Here is a 7889-nt window from a genome sequence, read left to right on the forward strand (position 1 = left end):
CCCCCTCCTGTCTGCCTGACACCCAGTGAATGTTATTACTATATGTGCACTTAAGTGTTGATCAGTTAATAGCAATTTGATAGTGAGTACATGTGGGGGTTGTTTTTCCATTCTTGGGATACTTCACTTAGTAGAATGGGTTCCAGCTCTATCCAGGATAATGTAAGAGGTGCTAGATCACCATTGTTTTGTTTTTTGTGGCTGAGAACTCCATGGTATACATATACCACATTTTATTAATCCACATTTATTAACTCATATACTGATGGGCACTTAGGTTGTTTCCACATCTTTGCAATTGTAAATTGTGCTGCTAATAAACATTTGAGTGCAGATGTCTTTTATAGAATGCCTTTTGTTCTTTTGGGTAGATGTTCAGTAATGGGATTGCTGGATCAAATGGTAGTTCTACTTGTAGCTCTCTGAGGTATCTCCAAATTACTTTCCACAGAGGTTGTACTAGTTTGGAGTCCCACCAGTAGTGTATGGGTGTTCCTATCTCTCCGCATCCATGCCAACATTTATTGTTTTGAGAGTTTTTGATGAAAGCCATTCTCACTGAAGATAAGTGAAATCTCACTGTGGTTTTGATTTTCATTTCCCTGATGATTAGAGATGTTGAGCATTTTTTCATGTTTGTTGGCTATTAGTCTATCTTCTTTTTTAAAGTTTGTGTTCATGTCCTTTGCCCACTTTTTGACAGAGTTTGATTTTTTTCTTTCTGATTTTCCTGAGTTCTCTATAGATTCTAGTTAGCAGCCCTTTATTGGATGTGTAACATGCAAATATTTTCTGCCATTCTGTAGTTTGTCTGTTTGACCTTGTGATAGTTTCCTTGGCTGTGCAGAAGCTTTTTAATTTGATTAGGTCCCATTTATTTATGTTTTTTGTTGCTGTGATTGCCTTTGGGGTCTTCTTCATAAATTCTTTGCCTAGGCCAATGCCTATGAGAGTTTTTCCAACACTTTCTTCTAGAATTCTTTAAGTTTCATACCTTAGGTTTAAGTCTATTATCCACCATGAGTTGATTTTTGTGAGAGGTGAAAGGTGCAGATCGTGTTTCAGTCTTCTACATGTGGCTATCCAATTTTCCCAGCACCATTTATTGAATAAGGATTATTTTCTGCAGTGTATGTTTTTGTCTGCTTTGTAAATCTGCAATTATAGCTAGATACAATAACAATGGCATTATATTGACTGAATTTTTATCTGTTGATTTACACTGTAATTAAAAACAATGCCATATCTCAGAATCATTATTAGAAATTAAAACCTGTATTTGTGGCAATTTAGTTACAGTTAGATCTACATTTGGCACCATTGTTGCCATTTCCCTTTCCTACCATCCTCCTTTTAATTTTCCTAATCAGGTCTTTTGTCAAAGAACAGTGCCTAGACAGAATTACTTGATATGCTTGTTAATTTACAGATTTCATCCACAACTACAGACTCTATCCAGGTGTGGGGTTTGAATTTTAATATACATTTCTCAGATAATTCTTTTTTTTTTCTCAGATAATTCTTATCCATAAAAATGTTGTAGCATCTCAATCTTAGTGGATATAAATGGTACTTATTTAGTTATTTTCATTAAGTAGTTAAAAATAAGGGAAAGAGAGAGAGAGAAGGAAGGAGGGAAGGAAGGAAGGAAGGAAAGAAGGAAGGAAGGAAGGAAAGAAGGAAGGAAAACTTAATAGATTGCTCCTCTGGATATTATTTCCATTGTACAATAAGACAGCTGGAAAGAAAGAAGCCAGAAAAACAGAGATGGACTTTCCTTTTGTGGAATTTAGGTTATTTTATATACAAATTAGGCTCAGATTATTATTCCTGGCAGATTTGTAAATTCTTGATATTGTGGATTTTTGATTGATAGAATGATATATAAGTCAATTGTTTCTGCCAAGACTTGTACAGCATCATTTACTTTTTATAATTCTAAAGACTTTGTAAAATGTCAATTAATGTTCAAATCCTATTAGTAAATTAATTAGGATGTAGTTAAAATCTGCCACAGAGTTTGTAAAACAAACAAATAAAATAACTCATATCTATCCACCCATCATAATAAAGGAATTTTTCTTTTGGCTCAAGGCAGTTGGTACATGACTAATTAATGTTAATTCAGTTGTTCCTGTGATGTTTAAGGGTAAATTTAGTATGATCCATATTATATGCAATAAACTGAAATTATATAGTTTTAGTACTGCTACTTTTACTAGTTCTTACTCTCCCCACTTTCTTTCTGGCTATAAGCTTTTAGATTGTAAATCAGATCAAAATTTTCCAGATTGTCTTCTAAATCCTGACATGACTTTTTATCAGTTAGAATAAGTAGTACCTGTTAAAGTAAATTAAAATGGACAGCAGGCCTGAAAAATCCCTGAGAAAATCAAGCAAGTTAGGCCTAGAAAATAACTATAACTGCTTACATTGCAAACATAAGCAAAATTTAACTTAGGCCATTTCTTGTAAATGCTTATATTAGAGAAAAAAAAATAGAACTTAATTTCAACCAATCAGAAGCAAGCAAATAATTTATAATTATATAACTAGGAACTTTTCAGAGGGATAGACCAAATAAGGCACCTTTGTAACTGTAACCAAATATTTTCTTTGTATTACTTCCCCATTCACTCTATAAAAGCCTGTCCCTTAATGCTTTTTCAATGGAATCTCCAAACCACTTTTGGTTTGGAGTTGCCTCATTGATCAATCACTGTTTGTTCAAATAAATTCTTTAAAATTTTATTGTACCTCAGTTTACCTTTTATAACACAGCAAATATCTCAATTTTGATTTGCTTTAAAAATTGTTGAATTTATTATCTCACATGAGCCCACACAAAGTGAAGTCTCCAGGACAAGTTGATTGAGTGACTCATTGTTCTCAAGTACCCAAGTTCTCCCTGTCTTTCAGCTCTGAAATCTACTGGATTAAATTCATGTTAAAGCTTATTTCTTGATTGCAAGATAATATTCCTCACTGCTACAGGCTTTCTTATTCACTGTGTAACATTAAAGATAGCCACCAACAATTTGATGCTACCCCCATCTGGAGATGATGTCTATGTACACTCACCTTGAATCATGGTGGGCTGTCTGGTTACTTGAACAGTGAGATATAGCAGAAGTGATTGTGTTCCTGCTCCCAGACCTAGGCTGCAAAAGACTGATAGTTTCTACTTTCTCTGTCTTTGAACACTTGCTTTTGGAGCCCAGTGGCCATACTGTGAAAAAGTAATGAGCCCCAGGACAGGCCCACATGAAGAGGCACTGAGGCACAGAGTTGAGCTCCCAGGGAGCATCCAGCACCATGTAAATGAACCATCTTGGAAGTGAATCCCCCAGCCTCAGTCCAGCTGTCCGAGTCCACATGGAATAGAGTCAAGTCATCCTCACTTTGTCCTTCTCAAATTACAGATTCATGAACTGAATAAATGGCCACTGTTTAAGCCACTATGTTCTTTTTTTTTTGAGGGGGAGCATTTGTGATGAAGCAATAGATAATCAAAACAGTCATATTTTTTGATAGACAAATGTAAGTCCCAGTGTTCAGTGTGACGGATACCAACATCATCTCAGTGCTCACACCACTCATCACTTGGTGAATTCCAACACTGACTATTTTTGCCTAAACTAAGCCTACTACTAAAGTTTAGATGAGGTCAGTTTTCATAGATGCACACGGAATATGGAGTAGGGCTAGGTTCAGGAAGGAGGAAGAACTGATGCCAGGCAAATAATCTGTAATGACTACTGCTAACTACATGCTTTCTTTTAGGAACAGAAAGTTCTCATATACCATTTTGTAAGACAGAGATGTTGAAACCTTTATAAGTTGTCCATAAAGATAAGGAAGGACTATTACAGCAAATGTTGACTCATGAAAGATCATGTTAAAATCGAGGCTCCACCATTTGGAGCCCTTATGAATGGAGGATATACAACATTGAAGTGATTTAGGACTGCTACTGGCCTAATCTATTTTGCTTTATTGAAGAGACATATAAAAAAAAGATGACTACTACAACATAAAAACAATAGCATTGAATAGATCATCTCTTAAACAGTTCCCTGATAGGATAAAAGATACTTGAGCCCTTATGCAAAAAAGCTGACTTACAAGTGAATTTTCAGGACCTTGCATAAGAAAGATATTTGGTGCCCAACACAGAGTTTCTCAATACTCCAAGGATAGACAGAAAACAGTGAGATGGTCAAGTTTCCAAGCTGGAACATGAAAATAGCATTCACTTTCTACATTACTTTAGAAAAGTCATTTAACGTTTTGAACTTCCTTTATTTAATAATTTATAAAGCAGTTATGCCATAATAGGCACTAGATCCTCTTCTACAAAATGAAGATAAACATACTCCTACATTTTTTAAAAGTTGCTGGGAAGATTATATGAGATCTGGTTTGTAAAAAAAAAAAAAAGTACTTTTATAACAATGTTTGATTATAGCTCAGGTGTTTTAAAATTTTTATACATGTAGAGTTGGAAAAAACTTAGTTGCAGAAAGCAAGGTCCATCTCCAAGACCTTAACATTTAAAGCAAAAAAAAAAAAAAAAATGTTTATTGATGTGTACATTCCATATATACATGAAAGACATCTAGGAAATAAGTAGTGCTCCAAGAGGTGGTCTTGAATTCCAGCTTATGTAGCATCTTTAATCACAGAACAGTAAAATTTTAGAGAACTTACAAAACAGAGGAAAAGGACTTTTGAGTTTCTAGGGGCAGCAACTTGTGGGAATACAAACAAATGGCAGATGAAGGCTAATGAGTAAAGCTTGTTAAAGTGGATTCTTCTAGCACCATCTCCAGGCCTGTAAGTGTCTAAAGTTGACTTCATTCTTTCCTTCCCACGATGCATCAACAAGGCACCATCTTGGAAGCTCTCTAGACACCAAACCTGCTAGCACCCGAATCTTGGATATCCCAGTCTCCAGAACTATGAAAAATAAATTTCTATTGTTTATAAATTACCCAGTCTCAGGTATTTGTTACAGTGACACAAACAGACTATAACAGTGAGAGGCCAGGATATGCCACTGGAAAATATGAAGAATTGTTGAGCTAAAGGCAGTTAAGAAGAAGCATATGCAAGAAAAACTTTACAAAGATCAGCATTACTAGTGTTGTTAAGGACCAAAAGTGTATGCTAGGACAAATCACTCATCTTGCTAATGGCTAGCTCCTTATACTGAAGATGGTTACGTTATGGTAGGTAAGTCTGTTGTTGTTAGAGATTTGAATACTATATATAATTTCCCTTTCTTTTGTTGTCATCATCTCCAGGCAACTATCCATTATCTGGCTTCCCATTGATTTGTCTAGAGGGAAAAAATAATGATATCTACAGACCCAAATACATATGTGATCTAGTGATTAGTTATATTTTTCATTGAAATGAATATGCATATCTCTGTATATATGCGTTTCAAGAGGAGTCAGCCATTTGAAGCTCTATAGCCTCTGGTGATACAGTAAACTTTCAAAATGTCCCAAATCGAGGACATGACTTGGGATGGGCTGAACACATTAAGATATGGCTCCTATTTAGTGATCCATTTGGAAAAACACAGCAATCATTGTAGAACTCTAAAACTAGAAGTCTGCTTTCCTATAAGCACTGTTTTTTAAGACCCCAATGAGAGACTGTAAGTGAAAAATATCAGTTTTAGTTATCAAGTAAGGATTACAAAAAATTTATTGTGTTTAGAACAGTTATGAGGTTGATTCCAGGGCTCCTAGTAAAGAATATTATATCTGCCATGATTAGGAGATGGACTAAGCTGTGTGTGGAATTACATGCTATTATTGCAGTACGCATATAATCTCTTATTGTTACACACAGCAAAATATGGATATAAAAGTGAAATGCAAGATAAATAATCATAATTTTGGTAATTTTATAACTTAACATAGAAAATACATTGTTAAATATTTCTGAATTTGACTATTTGGAACAGAGCTGGTCTGACTTGTGGACTACTTTCAAAATTGCATGTTCTTTAGCAAAAGTCCATCTCTAGGGAATTTATTTTAATAAATAACAACTTTTTTTTGCTTTGAAATTTAGAAACAAATTTTATTTAAGATCTGAAATACAATTCCTAAAATATCAACTTTTCGAGAAAACCGTGGCTACACAATAATGCAATGCTTCTATCATGTAAGAACGTGCATTAGACTCAAATACAAAAACCATGAAACAAATCACCATCCTTCAACAATTTGAGCAAAGATAGAATGCCTAAGGAACCACATAGATGGACTTGCAGAGGATGGGCTGTTTTACTTCAAGCACCATAAAAAAAAAAAAAAAAAACAAAGGAGCACAAATGCATGGGTTTTCGGGTATATACATTAAGTTGAACCTTTGGCACTAGGAATCAGGGTGTTTTGTCACGTAGCATTAACACATATTAAAAAATTGTGTAGTGTCAAAGGGATAGAACCACCAGCATTCAAGCAATGTTGTCAACTAGGCAATAAAATGTTCTACTGAATGTTTCGTCTTTCTCCAATTACTGCATACACTGGTAGCGACTTTGAAATGAGAAAAGGAGCGTCACTCCTTTTATTTTCTGTTTAAAACAGAACAGAAAACAAACTGAAACATAAGCCCTGTTATACATTAACAATTTTAAAGAACATCAATTATACAAGAAAAGGACTAAGAACAAAAAGTGTTTACAGTTACCAGACAGGTAACAGTGAGTGGTCAGTAGACCCTCACAGGGCTTTGCGGTGGTTCTCAGCAGAAGCCACTTTGTAATCACTGGCAGTAAACAGAGACGCAGAATTCTTCGCCAGATATTTTAGGAAATCATGCAGATAACCCAACAATAATGCAAGGCTCTTCTCATCAAGGGGCGTATAGGCCAACATTGCTCCGATTCTTACGAATAATCTCAGTAGGTGTGGCGCTCCATGAACCTGGGACATCGGCGCATCAGGGTGAGCCAAGAGGATTTCAGCACACTGGGGCCTCTCAAACTTGTAGAGCAGCTGGGCGCCTAACATCACGTTGAAATATTCTTTTATTCCTGCCACAACTTCGTTAACTGCATATTCCTTGTTATCGACATTGTCCTGCGACTTCTTCCAGTTTGCGTACTCTTCCAGAATAGCATCTACATTTTTCTTAGCAGGGAGTTGGAACAGCTGCTTCTGCCTGGTAACTAAGTCCCAGTCCTCAGCAAGCCATGGTTTTAATTCTTCCAGAATCTTCACTTTAACTTCCATTCTATTCTTAAATGCCTCCACTTTCAACGGTGGGAGCTGCCCGGGCCCTTTTCTTCCGAGGGGGCTGAGGTGCTTCGCTGGTACTGCCACCATCTCCGTTTCTAGGAGTCTTCTGTTTTTTCTTTCTTGTCTTCCTCATGGATCCTGAAGGGGGGTGCTCTGCAGAGCGACCCCCACATCTTCCTGGAAGAGCTGGCTCAAGATTTTTCTGCTGCAGACCAGCTGTCTTCTTTCCTGAGGATGCCCCTCTCATCTTACTGCTCTCTGCTAGTTGCTTCTACTTGGTTTTTTGAAGTTGTCTTCTTCTGTAGATTGTTGTCCACGAGTTTGAGAACCCTGCTTTCTGGAACTCATCCAACCCTGTTTTTATTCCAACAATAAATAACAACTTGTAATTAGCATATCAATGTTATAGCATATACATGGTTGCTTCCAAATTACTTTTGTGTCAATCAGAACAATTTGTTTTTCTAAATATTTTAAATTATCAGCCCGGGTATTATTTGTAAAACTGACTTACTTAATATTTATAATTTTTTAAAGCAAGGATAAACTTCTAACAAGCTCTCATTTAAATTTTCATAAATTTAGAATTGTATAATCTGACATGAATCAATTTTAGCTGTAGCA

At 35.8% G+C, this 7889-nt stretch overlaps 1 pseudogene; it reads right to left on the bottom strand.

Moving 5' to 3' along the window:
- Nucleotides 1-6623: 6623 nt before the first annotated feature.
- On the bottom strand, nt 6624-7613 carry LOC138399860 (mortality factor 4-like protein 2; annotated as a pseudogene).
- Nucleotides 7614-7889: the final 276 nt, after the last annotated feature.

This window comes from Eulemur rufifrons, chromosome 19, assembly GCF_041146395.1.
Source record: "Eulemur rufifrons isolate Redbay chromosome 19, OSU_ERuf_1, whole genome shotgun sequence".
NCBI lineage: Eukaryota > Metazoa > Chordata > Mammalia > Primates > Lemuridae > Eulemur > Eulemur rufifrons.